General features: G+C 45.3%; 1 non-coding gene across 6 annotated transcripts in view; it reads right to left on the reverse strand.

Moving 5' to 3' along the window:
* LOC113270821 (uncharacterized) overlaps positions 1-23,107 on the reverse strand; it is a 255,478-nt gene that overhangs the window by 129,090 nt on the left and 103,281 nt on the right. For all 6 annotated transcript variants that reach the window (XR_008960398.1, XR_008960396.1, XR_006411781.3 and 3 more), the window contains exon 3: positions 1,122-1,256. This is a non-coding gene — a transcript (uncharacterized LOC113270821). The remainder of the gene's footprint in view (positions 1-1,121; positions 1,257-23,107) is intronic.

Genomic DNA, 23,107 nt, shown 5'->3' on the forward strand with positions numbered 1-23,107 from the left:
CAATATAAGCTTACAGACCAAGAAGTAAAATAAAAGCTATTAACTAAACCATTTAAAATGCAAAAACCATTCTTGGCCCTCAGGCCATACTTCATCAACCCTTCTTTGGCGTCCCCCAGCCAGTAGGCAATCAATCAATCAATCAATCACTATTTATAGAGGATATGATCCGATCCCAGAGAGGTTAAGTGACCCGGACAGACGTGCACCGCGTGTCTACACCTTCAGCTTCCCGGGATCCTCTGTCTCCCCGTGAGCCAGACTGCCTGGTTTCCGCCGCCAGATTTCTTGCTTTCCAGCTGTGTGACTACGGAATTACTTAACTTCTCTGCGCCCGAATCTGTTCATCAGTAAACGTGGGACGAGGATAAATGTGTTCGGTTTCCTAGGGCTGTTGTAACAAAGTTGCACAAACTGAACGGCTTACAACAACAGAAATGTATTCTCTCCCAGTTCTGGAGGCCCGAAATCTGAAATCAAGGTGTTTGCAGGGTGGTGCTCCCTCCGAAAGCTCTAGGGGAGAATCTCTAATTGCCTCTTGCAGCTGCTCCTTGGCTGGGAGCTGCGTTCCTCCAGCCTCTGTCTGTGTGTCTTCACCTCTTGTAAGGACACCTGTCGTTGGATGTAGGGCCCACCCGGAGAACCCAGGATGATCTCGCCTCAAGATCTGAACTTCGCTCTATCAGCAAAAACTTTCCAAATAAAGGCACATCCATAGGTACTGAGTAGGCTGTATCTTAGGGGAAATAACCATCCCATGTACTATGATAATTATATAGAGAGATACAGATATGCATATATATCTCAGAGGGCTGCTATGAGGATTCGACTGGTTAATCGGGCTTCAGCACAGTGACTGGCATATCGTAAGCAATGAACAGCACTAGGTATCATTAATAAAAGCATTCACTGAGCATTTGCCAGCATTTACCATCAGCCAGCCCTGGGTGTTCTGTGCACATTCTCTCATGGATCCCCACGATCAGCTTGTGGACAGGGATGCCATGCACCCCATTTTCCAAGTAGCACCCAAGAGAGGGCTCTTGTTATCCTGCTTCCTCCTCTTGTCCTTGACCGACTATTCCTCTACTCAAGCATTGTTCTTACTTGAATGTACTCACCTTGAAACTTCTCAGATAGTGCTTCCATGGTGGGTGTCCGGTCTTCAGGACGCTTTGCAGGCCAGGCTGGGTGGGTTAAAACTCGGCCCATCTCACTTTAGAAACTCTTGAGTTTGCATTGTTTCCCGCATGCAGCTAGGGAAGGGGGGGAGAGAGGAGAAACTTTTAAGAAGGTTTAATTGCACGAAGATGCCATTGCCACAAGCACTCACAATCTGACTTCTGTCATGCATTTTTCATGCAGCCTCGGGAGAGGGAGCACAGAAAACTTTCCCTTCTATGTGCAAGTCGATGAGCCTCACGGAGCCCTGCACCCAGCAGCCCTTCACACAAGAATATTAATTTAATTAAGCTCATAATGGCAGGTTTGACAACAGAGCTCTGTGGGACCTGGAGCTATCTCTCCTGGATCTCAGTACCCAGCCTGGAAACGGTAAAGAGATAATGCCTCTACCCTCTCCCTACCCCACCCTAAACACCCCCCATGAATTCTAGCAGGTTTCAAAGACAGAGTTTTGAGAGGTAGAGCCCCGTGAGGGAAAGGTGGGAGATTTATTCTAAAACCCTAAATGAGGTATGGAAGAAGCATGGAAGACCAGGGTTCAAGTCCTAGCTGTTTGCTAGCTGGGTGTCACTTGCTTAACTTCCCCAAGCCTCTTATCTCATCAGTGAAATGGGAAGAACATCATCGACCTTGTTGACAGTTACAAGGATTTAATGGGATGAGGTGTAAGAAAATAACCCACAACACAGGTATTCACAAATTTTGTATGCTTCTCTTCTGTATTATTCCCCTCTGTCTTTTCCTTTCTCATCTGAAAAATGAGGGAGCTCGGACTCTGTGTCACCTCTGACTCATTCCAGATTTTATTGCTCTAGAAAATGGGAGAACATCCTTTCCTCTTATTTCGTAATTTGTCCAGAAATGGAAAGCCAAGGCATGAACGCAGAAAACTCGTTCTCCCCCCCTTCCTCCTCTGTCTTCAGCAGACTCCAGAGCTCTCTGCTTCTTATTCTCTACCCAAGCCGACCAAAGAGATTTCTCTTAGACTTTTTCTGGAGACTTCCTTCATGTTCACCTCAAACACAAAGGGATAGAAGGTAAGATCATCTCCGACCATTATATTTGAAGGAATGAGACAGAAAGTCATATCAAGCTGTAAAGCACTGTCAACTCTAAAAGGAGAAAATCTTGAAGTGGGGAAAATCAACAAGTACTATGACAATCCTGGAAGGCTTCCTAGAGGAAGGAAACCTGAAATTGTGCAAAAAAAAAAATAAAGGTAACTGATTAAACAGTCATTTGCTGTGTATCTACAACATACCAGAAACTGCTCTAGACATGAGGGACGTGGTGGTAACAAAAACCAAAGTCCCTGATCTCACGGAGCTTACGTTCTGGTGGGAGAGAGAGAAATGCACACCGTAATGGAATGAGATCATTTCCCCTAGTAATAAGGAAATGAAATAGGCTGGTGCACCCTCTGAGAGTAGCAGGTTGGGGAAAGGGGAGTAACATTAGATCAGGAAGGACCCTTTTTATGAGATCTAAGGACCAAGAGAACCATCCATGCAAAAGCCTGAAGAAGAGTATCCCTGAAGCAAGATTGGCATGTTCAAAGGTCCTGAGGCAAGATGGAACAGGGATTTTCCCAACACTGAAAGCATGGCTGGAACAAGGAGAAAAACGGGGAGAGCTGTGCAAGAAAATATACATTCTGAGATTCAGTGAACAAAGAGACGACAGAAAATCCTTGAGTATGAGCTCCTTACTACTGATAACTCCCCAACCCCTTCAAAAGTTCCCCTTAACATTATTCATCAAAGGACGAAATCAGTAAGCTGGATCAAGAGCACAAACAGGTGGTTCCTGCTTTCAGTAATCCTACAACCTGGGTGGAAAGCCAGGCTTTTAATAAAGAGGAGGAAATGAGCAGAAGATGGCATATAATATAACAACCCCTTCCATGTGTGGCACGTTTTTAAGGACGCTGAATGCTTGCCCATCTCTTAACTCATCTAAACCTAACAACCATGCTGGGAGGCGGGGAAGTGATCACATCACCATTTTGCAGTTAGAGAAGGACAGGAGGTGATGTGCACCGACCCAAAGCCCGGTGTTCACATCGATATTGGAACTCAATGTCTTTACCGCCCCGAGCTAAGCATCCAGCGCTTGAGACGGAGGACATGTAAGCTTAAGAGAGGGAGAGATCAAAGTGAGCCAGAGCGGACAGCAGTGGCTTTTAAAAGACAGGGATTCAGCTGGACGTTTATTGAGTGCCTACTGTTTGCCAGGCACCTTAACTGAAGCTTTCATCTCCGGATCAATGAACTTAATCTTTCCAACGGATCTCGATGCAGGTATCGGCAGCCCCATCCTAGAGAGAACCCTCACCTGGTGCGTGAGAAGCAAAGTCTACACTAAACCTTCAACCCAGCGGCCCTCCCACTGTCTCTCACTGCTTTTATGAGAATAAAAGACGGTCCTCCCCTTCCAATGCACGGACGGCTTCCTTGGGCTGATAAAGGTGGGAAACACAACCACCACTTCCTCCTGGCTCCCAGTCACAGTGTCCCTGGGCCCCCAAGAAGGCAGGCAGCTCGTCTCCCCTCCCCGTTCCCTCTGCTGATGGCCAGGAAAACGGGGGGCCTCTCCTCCCTCAAGCCTCAGCCAGAAGCATCTCTCCAAAAACCAATTCAGACGCGTCAGAGGTGGAGACAAAAGACAGGCTGCACCCAAACTTCCGTCTGTGTGGTGCTCGGTTGCAAAGTGAGACAGCTGCTCAGCAGTGACAGGACTCACTGAAACAAACTCCAACATTTATAACCAATTACGTGGCCCTGTCGGGAAACCGCTCCTTGATTTAAGAACAATTTCAACAGTTGCTGAAGAGGCAGGTTTTCCATCTCCCTTTTATCCCCTCCTACCGGAACTTTCTCACGCCCTCCCCGGTCTCTTGGTAAAAACAGAAACGATTCCTCAGGAAGGGTGCGATTTTTTTTCCCCCTTCTTCTCCTTCCGTTTTAAATGTTTCCTCAAATCCAGCAGATCATGTAGCTGCTACTGTTTGACCTTCAGGCATGCAGTCGAGTGGCTGCATTTGCTCCAAAGTCCTTTCCTGACAGAAGGTCTTAAAATAAAGCCCTTAGGTTTTCCTCGGCACAGGCTTGCTGTCATCTCCGCCGCGAGGCTTAGCGAGCAGCGTAAGGATGCACGTCCGAGCGAGAAGCAGCCCCTGGCCCGACTCCGTGACTCTTGCCCTCCAATCTCCATTGCAGATGTGACATGGCCATTCGCTTTCTTGTTTTATTTTATTATTTTATTTTTTATTTTATTTTATTTTATTTTATTTTATTTTATCTTCTCTTACTTTACTTACCTAATTTTATTTTATTTTATTTTATTTTATTTTACTGTGGAAAGAACACTTCCCATGAGATCTACCCTCTTCACTCACTGTTAGGTGCCCAGTACAGGACTGCTGACTATAGGCACAAAGTTGTCTAACAACCGAGAGCCCGTTCCTCTTGCTCAGCTGAACCTTTATACCCGTTGACTAGCAAGTCCCCTTTTCCCCTTCCCCCAGGCCCCTGAAACCAGCCTTCCTCTCCTTGATTCTGGGAGCTTGACTGTTCAGAGCACTCGTACAGGAAGAATCACGCGGGGCTGGTCCTGCTTTGACAGGCTTATTTTGCATAAGCTAACGTCCTCAGAGCTCTTCTGCGTTGTCTCACATTGCAGAGTTTCCCTCTTTTTCCAGGCTGAATAGTATTCTATTGTTTGCACATACCACATTCTCCTTACCCATTCATCTGTCAGTGAGCACTGAGGTGGTTTCCAGACACACACACACACACACATCTCAGCACCTTTTCCGCCCACTGCTCCTGGGACGGACCTGAGGCCTTCCCAGCTAGAATTCTTCCAGAAGACTATACACATAAACTCTTTGGAGAGATGGAAACAATTTAAAAGAAAAAGCATCATTTTTTTCCCTTTAAGTAATCTATAAAAAATCAAAGTCATTGGAACAAGATATGGAATAACCACAATGATGACGAAAGTGAACGCTAATTGAGTGCTAAGTTCCAGGCACTGTAATATGCAAATTACATAGATCATCTCATTTTAGCCTCCCAAAAATGTGGGGTCGAAAACCCTATGTGATCTGGTCTGAGTCACCATCTCACCTCTATTGCTCCCTTCAACCCAAGTCACTAAATCCCAGCCACATGGGTCTTTTCCTTTCAGAGCCCCAGATACTCCAAGCTTAGTGGCAACTCAGAGTCCTTACCGCCCTAATTCCCTCTTTCTGGAATTTCCATCAAACCACCACTAAAATCTTCACCAATCCTCACCTCTTTGGCTTCAACATAGCCTCTCTGTGAGGTCTTCCTGGACCACGTTTTATGAAAAATCCCCACCTACTCTCCCTGTCCTCATTATGTCCAAGCGTCTTCTTTTGTCTGCAAGACCCTACAATTTTACAGTGTTGGGGGGGGGGGGTAGGTGTGTGTATTTTTTTATTTGCCCGCCTCTTTGGTATGCATGTGCGTTTGTTGTCTGCCCTCCCCCGCTCAATAGGCCAGCCATCCCCGAGCAGGGACTCTATTTGACTCCTCCATCAGATTGCCTGGGCTCCCATCCTGCCTGTTTCATATTTAAATGCATGACCTCTGTCCCCAGTGTCCTCTTCTATAAAAAGGCAACATCTGTCTCGTAGGCCTGTATAGAGTCCATGAATTCTTAGACGAGAACTAGGCACAAAGGTAGTGCTTTGTGACTGTTTGTCATGGTTGTTGGTACATTGATGGCTGTTTCTCCTTAGTCCCAGCGCCTGGCCTGGTATCTGGTGTATAGTAGTCACTCAATAAACGTTCATTGGGTGAATTCTCTTCTTTCATACGTATTATCTATACTGGAAATTGCAGTAAAGTGAAACTTTCTTAATTGGCGTTGGTGGGGGTGGTTGGTAGAACGTAGCCAATGCAAACTAATATAAACACAGACTAATTGCCTCTTAGGGAGTCTGCTTCAATGAATAGAAAAGGACAACCTGTAATTCCCTTGCTTTTCTCCTTTTGTAGGGGAAAGAATGAATCCCAGGTGCTTCAGAATAATTTGTTCTCTTAAATAGTGTAAACATCACCGGGACCATCTGTGTGCATTATTGATTTTCCCATTTAGCTCATTCTTTTTAGACGGTGCACACAATCCTTGAGCTGAAAAATCCCCAACTCCCAGAGTAAAGGAACCTAAGGGAACACGGCCCTATTACATCCTTTCTGGGCCTACCGTAAGCAGACATGCCAACCACCTTCAGAAAGTGGCTTTGTGGAACATCAGAAGAAAGCTGCTTTCTGACCCGAGCATCGAGTCTGAGAAGACGGTGACTGTCTCATAAGATCATGGTTGTGGCATCTCACACCTGGCCGTAAGTCCAGTCTGCACTATTGACTAGCTGTATCTTGGGACAGTTCACTGAGTCCCTCTGTGCCTCTGTTTGCCCATCTATAAAACGGGTGGGCTAATGCACGGAAAGTGTCTGACACAACGCCTCCCCTGTGATAAGCATTTTCCTGTACGTCAGCTGTTATTATTTCCAAAATGAATATTGGTACTACCTGACTTCGTGGATAAAAACAGACTTTGACAAAAGGTCCAACCCCAGCTCTGACACCTACATGCTAGATATGAGCCTTTGTGTAAGTTACTCAACATTGTTGGACCTGAGGATCACTCATGTGCACAATGATAAGCGTGGCGCCTGCCAAGAAGATTGTCAGAAGAGTTAAGTAAAGCACCATATGTGAAGGTCCATGGCTAAGACACACCCATTGGGAGCCATCGGTGGTAGCAGCATAGGAAGTTCAGAGATTGCATTAAGGTGGATATTTCCATCATTTTACAAAGGAGCCCCCCTGCCCCAGTAAGTGGTATAAACATTCAACAGTATACAGCATGTGACATGGTAAACATCCATGAAGTAGCAGGGCAAACGCATACACACGCAACCAAGACTTTGCCCCCGTGTTTGCCAGCCAAGGGGTTAAGAAAGCCAGCCTTTCTGAGGTTGGTGAGGAGTAGCCAGGATGGCACAGAGCTTGGAAAGTACAAGGAACCCGTGGGGAAAAGTAAGCAATGGAGTGCAGCTGGAACAGTGGGCAGGACTGGTAGGAGGAAAGACTGCCAAGGAAGGTCAAGACTAGTACTGTATGGTGAACTAACATAATATAATAAAAACACATTTAAAAAAATTAAAAAAAATAAAAGTGTCTTTTGAACTATAAAAAAAAAAAAAGACTAGTACTTATGGTAACTTGCCAGAAAGACCACCACAATGTTTATGCAAGACTTAAGAGAGTTTATCCTGATTCTTCAGGTGAAGCAGAGGTGCAGATATACAAAGGACTCCCATGGTCACACATAAAACAAAAGCCTGAATCCAAATCAATCTGCTTCCATGAGGAGCTCCAGTCATACTGCCTTCTTTCTGTCTCTTCCAAACATCACCATTATTCCTACCTCAGGGCCTTTGCATGTGCTCTCTCCACCACTGAGGCTGACCACTCCTCCTCCTCTTCCCATACCCTTTGCTTAATTAAACCTTTTCAGCTCTGGCACCACCTCTTCAAGGATCTGAGCCCCCAGCCAAGCCAAATCCCCTATCATACATCCTCAAAGCCACAATCCTTTTATTATAGTCTCCTCACTGCTATAATTTTACACGTGTCTGTGTGATTATCTGACGAATGTGTCTTCCCCACCAGGCAGCAAGCTCTTGAGGGCTGGAACACTGCAAATTCTCAGCACACTGCCTGACCCATAAAATGCATTTAATAAATAAAAATGGAATGAACAGGTGAATACACAGAGATGAATGAATGAATTAATTAATACAATACCTGTGCATGTGATTAGGAGAAAGAAATCAGAAACCAAGACACTAGACCCAACATAGAGATCTCCCCTCTTTGCCAGTGTTCAGTATATGCACATGGGTACTGTGGACGGCTTCCTGGAACTTGGGGTTCACGCTGGGCCACACCAGGGGCAGGAAGGAAATATGTCTGACAGCTTCCTCCTCTGGGAAAAGAGAGCTGATGGGGTGGAGGGTGGGGGAGAGGGGAGTCACAAACAATTTCTGCTTTAATTAGAGCTCTGTCGGCTTCAGTTAGCCTGGGTGTTTGTTCCCTTGTGTGTGTCAGGGAATTTGGAACTGACCCCAAGCTTGTGAAATAATTAGTACAATAGTGCCGATCTAGCCATTTCTGAAAAGAGTAATTTACTCCCAGCGTAGCCTCCCGGCAGAGCCGCTCATTAATCAAACCAGGCTGCGAACATCAAAGCAGGTCCCCTCTTTCCACCGCAGCATCCATCATCCGGCCGTTAGGAGCTGCAGAAGCCTGAACCAATATACTGCCTTTGTGGAGCTGAGCCCACCTCCCGTTGTCACCCACCGCCTGGAGCAGAGGGCGTGCTGCACCCAACACGGGGGAGGGCAGTGCTCCTGCCCCTCTGAGTTTATGGAAATCTCACATGTTTGGGGTGTAGACCAAAGATGGCTTGCAGCATTCATGGCCTCCTCAGTGATCTGTCCTCCTTGACCACCAGAAACAAAGAGCCCACCTAGCGTCCATTACTGATCCCTCTTTATCTCTTTCCCTCCTTCTACCTGTGTCTACTAAAAATTACCTTCTTCGGGTGTTTATTTACTCTTCATTTTCTATCTCTGTCCCTAGAGGGCAAACATCAAAAGGAAAAGAAAAAAATAACAACGTTGGCATCTTCATCATGTGAGCCCCCGAGCCCAGCGTGGCGCCCAGCGCACGGGAAAAGATGAATCCTTTCTTGAACAAGCAGATGTGTGCTTGCTCAGATTTCTCAGCACCCTTAGTGAAAAGTGTTTTTCCATCCCAAGAATCCCATCGCCCTTTCCCTAAAACTGTTGGTCCTCATAACATCCTGCCTTGCAGAACACATATCTGTTTACCTTTTTCAGTCTCCCTACTGAACTGTTAGTTCCATATGTTAGTTATCTCTTGCTGTGTAACAAGTCATGCCTAAACATTGGGACTTTCAACCATCAACATGCAGTATCCTGCGGTTTCTATGGGTCTGGGGTCTGGGTGCTGTGCTCCATGGTTCCTCATAAAGTGGCAATCTATGCGCTGGCCAGAGCGAAGGTCTCATCTGAAAAGTTGACCTGGGAAAGATCCAGTCCAAACTCATTGTGTGAGCGATCAGGTCCCCACCACGTGGCCCTCTGTAGTGCCGCCATGCTTCGCTAAAGCATGCGAACTGAGGAGGCATTGGGAAGAGCCTTCTAGAAAGAAGTCAGAATCTTTCGTAACCTACTAACAGAAGCACCATCCCCTCCACATTGCCATATTCTATTGGTTCAGGGTGGGTTCCTCGAGAGAGGATTACACAAAGCCTTGACTACCAGCAGGCGAGGATCATTGGGGGTCATCTAGAGTTTTGCCTATCATAAAATAATGGAGATATATATATATATATATACACGAATGTTCAGGACTGGCTGTCTAGAATAACCCCAGACTGGAAATAATCCAAGGGCCTCTCAGTGAGGACATAGGTGAAACTAAATTACGGAACTTGCGTTGTAATAGAATATTATGCACTGGAGTGAAGAGGAGGGAATCACTGGAAAATGCACATTATTCCACACGACGTAAGCATTTAAACATTAAAAAAATTAAGATAAACTGAATGGGGCGGCACCTGGGTGGCTCAGTCAGCGAAGCGTCCAACTCTTGGTTTCAGTTCAGGTCTGATCTCAGGGTCATGGGATCGAGCCCCACATTGGGCCCTGCACTCGGCCAGGAGTTTGCTTGAGAGTCTCCCTCTCTCTGCCCTTCGCCCCCTACCTGTGTGCTTGTGCTCTCTCTCTCTCTCAAATAAATAAGTAAAAATCTTTAAAATAAATAATAAATAAAAATAAACTGAATGGTAAGATGTTTCCAATCCAGGCATAAACATTAAAAAAAATAAAAATTTCCTAGAATGTGTACCAAAATGTTCAAAATGGCCTTCGCACTGGGAGGGGTCTCAGCAAGGAGAGGTTTGAGCCCCTTGCCCAAAGTGAAAACGTCTCACCAATAAGCTTATTTACTTCCCCCACTTTTGATCATATTCTCAGCCCAGCTGGGATTTAAAACTCATTCTGCATTTTCTGTTTTTGTTGTTTAACCAGGGAGAATAAAAAGGGAAATTCATAAATTATATAGAATCGCTTTTCCCCGTGAAATAATTCTGTTTGGTTTCTGAATGGATGGATGTTTTTTTCTCCCTGGTTGGATTCTAGCTTATTCCAAGAATCAATTTAACTTTGTCCTCCTGTGTCCTCTCCTTCGGCTTTTACCGTCCTTCCGAACCGATGTCTGATGACCATAATTGTGACTTATTTCTTCCTCTTATCTCCCCAAAGTCTAGTACAGACTTGGGCACGGTGTGATGAGTTGGAGCCCGCCCAGTCCCAGCCATGCTGCAGCGTCACCCGTGAGTTTTCAACTCCATGGTCCATACCGAGTTGGAACTAAAGCTTACAGTTTCCTTTGATATTAATACTTAGTGGGTGCCTACCATGTATTTCTTTTTTTACTTTTTTAATTAAATGAGGACGTGATAGTATCTGTCTCAAAGGGGAGAGGGAGGAAAGTACAGGAATTATTAATCACTTACTGCATATGGTGCCTTGCATGAAGTATTTATGTACTTCCTTTCATTAACGCTCACAGAGGCCCAGCGAGAGTAGTATTGAAATACCCCACTTTACAGATAAGAAAAAGTGAAGTTCAGAGAGATTAAACCACTTGTCCAAAGAGACTCAGCTGGTGAGGACAGAAGAGCTTTTTTTTCAGACTCCAAGCCCCAAGTCATCATGTTATTATCATGTAGTGTTTTAATGGTGAGAAAATTGATTCTGTATCATTAAAAGAAAATCCTGTACCAAGACTAAGATGCTATGTTCAATACTGAGCCTGCCTTAGATGTGTGGAAACCAGGGTTTCTTACTCTTGGCATCATCGACATTCCGGGCTGAATGACTCTCCGGAGGCTGTCCTGTGCACTGTGAGGGGGTCAGCAGCATCTGGCACCTGCACCCACTTGATGCCAGGAGCACACCCATCCCCAGTCGTGACAACCAAAACTGTCACTAGACATTGTCAAATGTCCCTTCGGCGGGGGTGTGTGTGCAAAATCGCCCACAGGTGAGAACCACTGGTTTAAGAAGAAAAACACTTCTTTCTTTCAGTAATACTGAGCATGAGCTTAAAACAAAAACAAAAACAAAACAAAACAAAAAAACAAAACTGAATATACCAGAACGTTTATAAATCGCTGCATTCAGTGTTCTATGACATAGACATAGTCAGCTTTAACCTTACCCCACCACTCAAGTGGGTAGGTGAACTTCAGCAAATCACACGAACTCCCTGAGCCTGATCTGTCTCACCTAAAATGGAAATAACGGTGCCTGTCATAGACCTGGTGTGGTGTGAATTCAATAAGATCATGTGGCAAAAGTACTTCACTTAGTAAGTTCTCAATAAATAAGTTATCTTGCTCTCCATCCCTTCCTTCCCCTCCCTCCTTGGACTATGCAATAGGTTCTTGACTGCCACTTGGTAGCAGGGTACTTATCCTTGAACTAGAATAACTGAACTCTGCTGACAGCCACAGCATGGCAGCCAGTAACCCTCAGTGGGTAATCCATCCAATGGGTTGGCCCATTTTTCAGATGTTTCAAGCTTATCTATTAGCCTGTTCGACAGTGTATTGTGGGTCATCTCAGTTTTAAAGGTATGAACCGCAGCATGAAAATAAATGAAGACCATCTAAATGAGAACGAGAACATGTATTTAGAGCTTACTGTAGCAAAGGAGTCAGCCAGCATCTCCTACATTTGGCAGAGACTCAAAGGCAGGCAGAGGAGAGGAAAAAGCTTTACCATGGAGAAAAGGAAAGGTTTCAGATATAGAGACTGTTGGCATGGGGAAAACTGGAAGCAAGCTAACCAGAAGTGGGACAGCTGTGTGATTGGTTAGGGGGGCATATTAGACTTTTTCTGGTTTGTACTAAGTTAGAAGTGAGATCAAAAATTAGGAAGCCATCAGTTATTGATCAAGTCCTGGCCATTTGGGGCCCATTGCTGCAGAGGCTATGGTTTGCTGTCCCAGGCTGGTTGCTGGGGGCTGTGGGTCCAAGTTCTGTTTTCACATATGGTCTGGCCATCATTCCTTTGCTCATCAAAGATACATCCAGGGCCTTGGAATGAGTTCTCTTCTTTCCTTTGTAAATTCCCCAAGCCTCTGGGGTTACCTTCTATTAGAAGGAAGTTTGATACTCCAGATGAAAGAAAAGAAAGGAAAGGAAAGAGAAAGAGAAAGAGAAAGAGAAAGAGAAAGAGAAAAAGAAAAAGAAAAAGAAAAAGAAAAAGAAAAAGAAAAAGAAAAAGAAATCTGGCCTTAGAATCAAGAGACTCTTGTTAGTACTGAGAATCTGATTTGTGGGGTGACTTTAGGCAAGTTTCTTTACCTCTGTGGGTAGCAGGTATAATTTGGGGGTCTCATCTGTAAATTGGGGCATATAGTAATTGCCTCGATTATCTCAAAGGGACAGTGTTGTTAGGGTCCCAAGCAGACATCACAAACGAGGTAATGTTGAATGAACGGATAGTTAGAGAAGAAGGAGCAGGATCTATGGAAACCAGTAAAGCAGAGTCCAGTAGCCTGGGGGTAGCTACAGAAGGAGGCTTATGCCTGAGGAAGCAAACAAGGGGGGTATAATAGGGTTGGCTGATAAGAGCTGTGGCCTTCAGGAGAGGGAACAGAGCCAACTCACAGTGTCCCGGGAGGGGGAGAACCTGGCATGGAATAAATACCCAAGCCTCCTTCCATTGCCTCCCATTGGTCAAACCCAATTAGCACCTAGAGGGCAAGGGAGCCAGTTAATATAATTCCTGCAGGTCACCCCCAGGTCTCAGAGTTGGGCACAGAGTGGAATGGGAGTGGAGGCGAAGGGGAATACAGCCATATAGCCAGCACAGGGGCCCATCTTCATTAAAAGCATTTGAAACCCTCTGTTCAGAAAGATGCTGCTTACAAGTGCTCTCGCCATCACTTTCTCATTCTTGAACTGTTATGTAATGAAACATCATGCTCCATTTTAGAGATGACAAAACTGAGGTGAAATGTGCTGCCCGATGTTACAGTGAAGAAGTGGCAGAATCTGCATTCAATGCGTTTTTAACTCTTTGTATTACCAGTGACCTCGTCCAAGCAAAAGATCCGTCTGGATTTCCTGCACGGGACCTCCCCGGGAGAGGCCGTGTGACGCAAGGGACTGACAATCCAGAGACATGACTTGGATTCACAGGCTTCCTCAGTGACATGGGCAAGGTCACTTAATTGTTTTAAACTTTCAAGTTTCCGCAATATTCAATGAGCTAATACACCTGTGTATTTAATGCGAAAAGATTGCCATGAGGCCCAAAGCGTGAGCAAAGCATCACCTGTTTTTAGATAGCCAGTGAATCTCTCCCACTCAATGCAAACCTTCATCAGAGGCTATGACAGAGCCACCCCCCTCCTGTGTGGATGAATTCTGGAGTTTACTGTATCCCATGCTGATATTTTATATATAAGTGTGGCCTCCCCAGGAAGAGGTGGTTCTTCCTTGTGTCAGGATCCATGCAAATGGGTGTGAACCTTCAGAAATTTAACCTCTTTCAGAAGGTAAATCATAGTTAGGGAGGTGAACGTTCCCCATCCTGCCCCTGATCACCATCATCACCACCACCACCAGCATCATCACCACCATCATCTAGCTCTCTGGATAACTGTAACTAAGCTCCTGGTAGTGGGAGACAACTGCAACTATACTTCAGTCTCCTCAGCTGTGAAATGAACATAGAGACAGCACCTAAATTACAGTGTTGTGAAAGTTAAATGAGATGGAATGCCAAGCTATTAGTACAGTATATAGTAAGCACTCAATAAACGGCAGTTACGGTGATTGCTGTGCCCATAACTATCATCATCACCCCATGATTGTCATCAACATCATCAGCATCACCTCACCACCATCATTATCAGCACCATCATCACCATCATCACCATCAACATCACCATCATCCCCACCATCACCACCATCATCAACATCACCATCACTGTCACCACTACCATTATCATCATCACCATCATCACCACCATTATCATCATCACCACCATTCTCATCATCACCATCATCACCGTCATGATCACCATCATTATCATCATCATCACCAACATCATCATCACCATCGTCGCCATTTGCGCCACATTAGAGGTCATCTAAGAGCTTACAATTTGTAAAGAGTAACCAGAGTTTAAGCCACATCCCAAAAGCTAGATTTGCTGGAGTTATTATTGTTGTTATATTGTTGTTGTTTCCTACTTATTTCTGTCTTGGTATTGCAAAGTCTTTTGTGGGACTTCATTGGACATTCTGAGCTGGTCCCAGTCATATGAGGGGTCATAAAAGAAAGATGTCCTTTTGCCACGGCTGAACCACTGTTCTCTTTTAAAAGAGAATAATTGAGCCACCACTTCTTTTCCACACCCAACACTGTGATAAGAGCAGTACTAAATGCAATGGCGAACATTTACTACTTACAGCGCTCTAAGCGCTTTGCAAACATTCATCCATTTAACCAACACAATAAGCCACTGAAGAAGGTATGATTGCAATCCCCATTTGACAAATTAGGAAACTGGGGTTTCGAGAGGCTAAATAACTTATTTGAGGTCATGGCACTAGCAAGGATGGTGACTATCAACATGGAAGCCTCAAAAACACTGACGGAGCCAGGCAGGGAACTGAACCCAAGCATTCAGAGCCAAGTGCATAAGCATGTTGCTACACTGCCCCCTGCTTAGGGGGAAGTCCCCAAGGGAGATGCTATATTGTCATCCTTTGAGTGGCTGGGTGTTATTTTTATTAAAGCAGCTCTTTCTTTATGGCCACGGACGTCTTCGCTTGCCGTGCCCCTGGCCCCGTGTTCATCAATGTTGAGCATCAGTGGTCAGCCCCTCCTTGATGACAAATCCTTCACGGTTATCCAGGGCATAATGATAATAGTCCAGGTGTTCCCTGAGCTTTATTGTCTTGCCTCCTTCCTTTTCACCTCCCTCACTGCACAATCTAATTGTCTGATTCCCCAAACAAGCTCATCTTTCTCAACAGCACTATCAGGGACACTGTCAGTCAACAGGAAACACAGGAGATTTTTTAAGATTTTGCAAAAGACCTCCCAGGTACCAGGTGAGGCATACAATCAGGGCTGCGTCCCTCCAGGTCAAAGGGGAGGATGCACCTGTGTGGTCTATTTCCAATCTTCTGGAATTCCTCTCTCTTTCTAAGCTGGCCAACTAACATCTGCATATTACCAGGTAAATAAAATTTTGAGGGGAGCAGAGTTACCCAATTAAGGGCTCCAGGTGAAAAGAAGGTGATAAAACGCTCCATTTCAGCAAGAGTGTCTTTATGGAAACGGCACAATTTGCTCACTGGTTGCATGCAAATGAGATGTGCAGGCACCGTAATTACATCACCTGGCCACCGTGCTTCCATGCAGAAGCTGACGGGGTCTTTGGTCTGTGGACATGTTGAGGAAGGGGCCCCCGTTGGTCCCCCAAACCAAGAGGGTGTGATCCCAACAGGGTAAGCTTGGCTCAGCCTCTGAGCCTGCAAACCGTTCATTATAAACCCCAAACTGTCACACAGCTCCCCTAATGAGGGTGTGCATCTTTGGCAGCCTCGGGACAGCAGTAACTTATTCCATGACACATTCTGGGAGTTTTATGTGCCTGTTCCATAAAAAAAGAAACGCGCCGTTTCCATAGCAATGCAGGGTCTTTCGGGCAGCCCCGTTGTGACAGCGAGAGCCCCCGCGTTCTTCTGGGAACTGTTCTTTTTGTTTTTCTGGAAGCTCTTAAATTGTCCCCTCAGCACTGTCCTCTGCCCCCATTTCGGAGAGGACCAAATGGTGCAGGTTTGCCAGACTGATGATTCAGCTTAGTAATTCTCAAAGGGGCTCAGAGCATCCATTACAAACCCTGGTAAACCTGAACAAGACGAGGTCTGCCTTTCCCTTGGATCAGAATGGAGACAAAGCGTTGCAAGGAAGAGCGCATTCCAACGGCTGGCAAGACCGACCATGCCAATCCATGGGGTGCAGAGCAATGGCGGAGATGGTCTGGGGTGCAGAAAACCAGCTCCAGTGCCAACTCGGACACCAATCCTCAGCAAGCAGTAAATGCTTCAAAGCCTTGTCTCAGTCTCTTCTCCGACCATCACCGGATACATATCATTAACCACTGTCCCACCTTTATCAATGGTTTTCATGGAGCTAGAGATAAATGCAGGTCCCAGCCTGAGCAGATGCAGCATGCCTTGGGAAGCTGCCCTTGCACGGAGAGCCACACCACTTTACTTGCTTCGCTCCATTCACCTGCCTGCTACCACAGCCCCAGTCCAATTTGGGGCAACTGCAGAGCATCATGGGAATCTTGCTATGCCCAGGCAGTGATATTCCAGTCATTTCTGAGACATGAAATGACCCACTGAGCACTTTACTCAGACTGAACTAGTGAACCAAACTCAGGGGCAGGAGACCTTGTTCAAGCCCCCTGGAGACTATGGCATGAGAGTTGTCTAATTCCCCTCGGCCCTTGTTTGCCCATCTACGAAAGGGGATGGCTGTTCCTTCCTCGAACTGATACTTATTGCCTACTCTCTCCCCACCCCTGCCTAGTCCAGATTCTGATGATCTTACCTGCATCATTTTGACAGTTTCCTCAATGGGGTCCTTCCTTTCTCTCCCACCCGTCCCATACAGTGTGTCCTGTCACTCTCCAGCTAAAACCCTCCCAGCATTTCTCCCATCAACTTCTGGAAGAAGAGTCCAAAGGCCCTACCCTATGGTATCTGGTGCCTGCTCATCTCTCAGCCTCCCCTGTCCCTCTGCCTTTTCCTCCCCTGAGGCTTATCCTACTGCTGCATCCTTGAAGCCCCCTCTGCCTACCTTGATCCAGGACACTTAAACCACTGCTCCTTCCTGTGACTGCACATTAGAACCACCCAGGAAGCTTCTAAAGATGGCGGTGCCCGATCAAATCTCCTGGAGAACCTGATATCATTGGTCTGGGAAACCCAGTGATGATAATTAGCAGCCCGGGTTGAAAGTTGAACCCATCACCAGATCATTTTTTGCCCATCCATATATTGGTCACCTAAACTAGTGCAGTTTTGTGTTCTGTTTTCTGGGTTGTTGGACTTCAAGCACAGAAGTTTGAGTTATTCAAACTCTTCAGTTCATGACACGGTGCCTTCATTGTGCTGAGGAAAGTTCCCCTTTTGCTTTCTTTATTTATTCATTACCAGTCCCCAAATCATCCCACTGTTTGTTGTGTGCCCTTTCATCTGTGGCTCTGTAGATTGCATATCAATTGGTTCGTGTCCACCATACTTAATCGCCTACATGGTAGAGGGCTACCAATTTTATTCCAAGCCTTTCTTTTCATACCCAGCACTATGTTTTTAAGAGCACTCTGTGTGGCCACTAGAATAACTGACCATTGTTCTCACACTTCACAGAACTCGACAACATATATCCCCCACATTCACCTGTCTCCTCCTCCAGGGACCACCCCAACACTGCCTCCAACCCCTACCTCACAATGTCAGAGTAAATCACCATGCATAGCCCTTTCAGAGCTCAAATGAAAACACATACCCATTTTAAAGCGTACAACTCAGTGGTACTGAATGTATTCACAACCTTGTGCGGCCACCACCTCTCTCTAGTGTCACATTTTTCCATCACCCAGAGAAACACTCTTTGAGTAATCACTCTCATTTGCTCACTGCCCAGACCCCTAACAACCAGCACTCTGCTTCCTGTCTTTATGGATTCGACTATTCCAGACATCTCATATAAAAGGAATCATATAATGTGTGACCCTTCAGGTCTGGGTTCTTTTACTTAGACTAACATCATCGAGCTTCACCAAAGTTGTAGCACATAATTGGTACTACTTCGTTCTTCTTTGGGTCTGAATACTACTCCACTGCTCCAGTTCATGTACAGACCACAGTTTATCCATTCATCTGTCCATACACATTTGAGCTGTCCCTACCTTTTGACTATTAATAACACTTCTATGAACATTCGTTTACTGGACGCCTGGGTGGCTCAATCAGTTAAGTGTCTGCCTTCAGCTCAGATCATGATCTCAGGGTCCTGGGATCGAGCCCCATACTGGGCTCCTTGCTCAGCGGGGAGCCTGTTTCTCCCTCTGCTTCCTATTCCCCCTGCTTGTGCACTCTCTCTCTCTGACAAATAAATAAGATCTTCAAAAAAAAATTCACTCTCATCTTAGAGTGGAAGCGTGGGGTCATACAGAAACACACGAAAACTGTATATTTAACTTTCTAAGGAACCACCAAACTGTTTTCCACCATGGCTACCCCATTTCACACTCCCACCAGCAGCACATGAGGGTTCTTATTTCTCCACATCCTTGCCAAAAGATGTTATTTTCTGTTTTACATATATATATATAGTCATCCTAGTGAGCTGAAGTAGTATCTCATTGTGGTTTTAGTTGCGTTTTTTAATGACCAATGACATTAAACATTGTTCACGTGCTCCTTGGCCATTTGTAGATCTTCTTCAGAGAAATATCTATTCAAGGCTTAAGATAGATATTAGTATTAAGCTCATTTTATAAATTAAGGACTGGAGGCCAAACTAAGATCAGAAGCAGTAACCCGCTCACGGAGCCGGTGGAGGAGAACACCCCATTTTGCATTAGTTTTGTGGGGGTGGGGGGCGCTGACCACCCTCCGCCCCAGATTCCATAGACTTCAGCTTCCGAATTCCACCCTGGACAGGGAGCCTGGCACAGGTGAGGCTTGTTGATTCTCAGGATATACTTGGATAAATAAATAAAGTGACTAAAAATCCCTTCAAAGCTTCCTTTACCTCGAAATACACCACTTTCCCACACAAGGAGCCCAGGACTCACTTGTCAGGTGCTGCGTGTACCCAGGACAGCCCCGGAGCATCTCCCCAGCTCCCAGCAAACAAGGCCCCTGTGCTGTGCCTCATGGTCACTGAGTAGAAGCCTGTACTGGAAGCCTGGGTGTCTACTCCAGGGGGTTATCATATCTGGATCAATTCTTAATCTTTCAGTTTAGCTTTGAGCTGCTCAGTGACCTCCGACAGAGCAGGTATAAATCATTGCACCCTGCCCAGGTGAGAGCTGTCTTGCCACCTGCAGCCCCATGACGTCTGAGGCTTTCTTAAAGGCCAGCCCTCCTCTAAAGGTGGCAAGTGCTCCTCAGCCGTGACCGGTTCAAAGGCACAAAGATTTGGGGGCTTTAGTGAAAGGTGAAATAAACAACAGCATGTCAACTCTGCCCTTGCTCTCGATAGAAAAGAGGCCGTGCGTGTCACCACGGACATGGTACCCCAGTGTCCAGAGTGACTTACCAGGAGGCTGTGAGGCTGATTGACATTACTGAACTATCTTCGTATGGACTCATGGATATTTATTTTTTGGATTATAATCCAATAGCATTGTTATTTGTTTTATTGCTTAAATTTTTCCAATTTAGTGATTAGGAGCTCTATCAGGTTGGTCCTTAGGTCCCTTTGACCTGCTCCTTCATCCTTTTATTTTCATTCCCCCCTCTTCTTCTTTTTCTTCTTTTTTTTTTTTTTTTAACACGCCCTCACTACAAGATGCTCTATGTTCAATCCCTACTGTTTCTGCCCCAGCCCTAGATTCAGGCATTTCTCTAAGGAACCTTGGTTCCTTCGTTAGAGAATGGTAGTTAAAACCAAGATCTGGGTATTAGTTACATTTTAATGAATCTGTTCCTAATAATAATTACTGATATATTTCCGTTTTCCAATAAAATTACTGCCTAAAACACTATCCAGCACCAGGCCTGGTACTAATCTTTCTATATAAATGATACATGGTCTTCTTTCATTCTCACAAACCCTGAAAGGTAGACCTTAGCTCTTACCGTCATTTTACCAATGGAGAAAGCAAGGCCCAGAGAAATTCATGAGCTTTTCCACTCTTGCACAGCTGATACATGGTGGAATTGGGTCTAAACCCAGGCTTAAGGCTGAAACGCTAGATCAGTCACAGCTAGCTGCTGAGTGTCTCCATTGTCTCTTCTAAAGATGGAGCTCTTCTAGACGCAGCATTTTAAGGGGGTACATCTAGAAAGCATTTACCACAGTGTCTAGTGTATAGGAAGAGCTTAAGTACCGTTGACTGCTATTCGTATTATGATTTGAATCCTTGACACCTAGATGAGTGCCTGACTTGATATATTTGAATGAATTCATTGGAAAGAATGTTAGGCTCAGCAAGGGGAGCCCATAGAACACTCTTCCCCACTCCAGGACTAATAGATGCCTTCTGCCCATCTCTCTGGTGGCTCCCTGGTGTTACAGTCACCTGGCCACTCAGTCCCCTACAGCTCATTTCCCCAGGAGGGTGTCTCCGTGGAGTGCCCACACGAAGAGGACGCTGTTGTGATAAATGGTTCTGTTGGAACGGCAGGGCACTGACAAACGCCAGCCTCATACATCACAGGGCCATCAGGACTGGCACTTTGATAATGTATTATGTGAGTACATCATCAGAATGCTGTCACTCTGGTGACAGATTCATCAACAGATGGGGCTGTCGTAAAACGGAAGGAGGAGAGTGTGTAGGAGGAGGGGAAATCCTCTGTCTGATGAGGAGGAGGTCCTAACTGTGAAATGCGAAGTGTCCTAGACGTCGAGCTGATAAATGCAATGAGGGGCATGGGGGTGGGAAAGATGGCAGAGCACTGCAATGGATGGATAATGAGCCTGCAGACCTGGAGCGGTGGGGTCTAATCATGGCTCACCTCATGGCTCCTACTGAGCCCTCTTGACCTTCTTCCTCATCTACAAAGCAAGTATGCTAGCCCTGACCAGTGTATCTCAAATGAATGTTCTGTAGGATGCTAGGCCTATAAGATACTCAATGAAAATTCTGAGTTTAACATATTTACGAATGTTTATTCACCCTGAAGCCTCATAAAGGTAGAAGTACTCTAATGTTAATGCTGTCTCCTCAATAGGACTTGCAGTGAGTCCCCTTTCTCAAAATAATTTGACAATGTAATAGTTATTTTTGACGTGATGCATATAAACACATTATTCTGTGGTAACACTGGATTCAGTGGCCTCCAAGATCCCTCTCTGTTCAAGAAACGTAGTGACAGGAGCACAGGCTTTGGGTTCCGACAAACTCAGATTCAAGACCTAGAACTTGCAGATATGAACTTGGTAAACTTGAGTGAACTGTTTCACCTCTCCATACCATCATGTATCTACCTGTAGGGCAAGGGAGATAACCCTCAGCTCAAGGTTGCCACCAGACCCTGCGAACATTGCCTACGACTCTGCCTGAAGGCAACTTACATTCACAAATTGATGGCTCTTATTATTGACAAAAGGAGCCAACATTTACCAAGTGCTGCTGAAAATTGAGGCATTGTCCTAAAGGGCTTCACATCAATGATCTCATTTAATCCACGAAGTAACCACATTACAGAGGCATCAATAAAAAATTATCCTCCATCTACGCATAAGAAGCTGAGGCTTGAAGAGGTGAAATGACATATGGGAACAAGCATGAGGAATACCAGCTTCAGCAACACCAGGTATTAGACTTCAAAGCCTCCGGGCTAAACCACTGTGTTATCGTGTGCACCCTAGCAGAAATTAGGAGACTCTACTGAGGCTTGATCCCATCATGACCAGAAAACAAGTCCACCCTGAATCCTAACTACCGAACTACACAGTTCATTGGCCATGCCTCCACCTTTTAAAGATAGACAGACTTTGAAAAAACCCAATTTGGGGGGAAATTTTGCTCTTGCAAGGATGAGGGATTCGTATCTTATCACGCTACTATGGTATTATTACAATGTCTTAGAATATCATCTTCAGTAAATTCTCCATGGCATTCATGTCTCACGTTATGATGGCAAGGAAGAAAGAGCATTTTATAGTACCTGGGGAAAATATTTTCATAGAGTTGCACTCTCCCACCTCCCTTAGGACTTACAGAGCCAACCTGTTTGCTCCTCCACGGAATAAGGTATGGTTTGCCCAACGGCAGTAGGAGCCAGATAACAAATGAATTCAAACAACACTTGTGGTATAGCTCCTTCCCCACAAAGGACAAAAATGGCAGCGAGCTGCATGGATGGACAGAACACTCATGGAACTGAGTCAGAATAGCTGGCTTATTGACTCACTAACCAGCCTTGTGACCATTGGGAAAGCATATTTTTTTTAGAGCATCAGTCTCCTCATTTTTAAAAAAGGAAATATCTAAGCCTAACCCTCTCTGAAGTCTCCTGCAATTCTGCATCCTGGGATTCTCTGAACGTTAAGTTGCGCACTCACATCATTTGCAAAGCTCCACGCTAGAACAAAGGATGCCCAAACACCAGGGGGAATGAAATATCACATCAGGTCTCAGGCACTGACATGCACCAAGTAAAAATGCTAACGCCACAGATCTGGATATTCACCCTGTAATGGTGAGATTTATTTTCAGCCGAGAGAGCTTCCATATCACATAATGGTGTATCATTGCACTACGTTTTACTTCCCCTAGCAAATAAAGTATACAGGAAAAAAAATTGAAAAGAACATACATTGTTTTATTGTCTTGTGAAATGGCTGGGTTTCAAGCCAATAGAATGCCTTAATGCTCAAGTTCTCAAGGGTGATACAAAGTGCAGAGCATCTCTGTTTGTGAAGCTAAATTTAATAAACAGAGTAATCCCCTGGCAGGCCCTGGGATTTTTCTAATATCCTGATGGTGTCAAGGGACAGGGGCTTGAT

The sequence above is a fragment of the Ursus arctos genome, unplaced genomic scaffold, assembly GCF_023065955.2.
Source record: "Ursus arctos isolate Adak ecotype North America unplaced genomic scaffold, UrsArc2.0 scaffold_2, whole genome shotgun sequence".
Lineage (NCBI taxonomy): Eukaryota > Metazoa > Chordata > Mammalia > Carnivora > Ursidae > Ursus > Ursus arctos.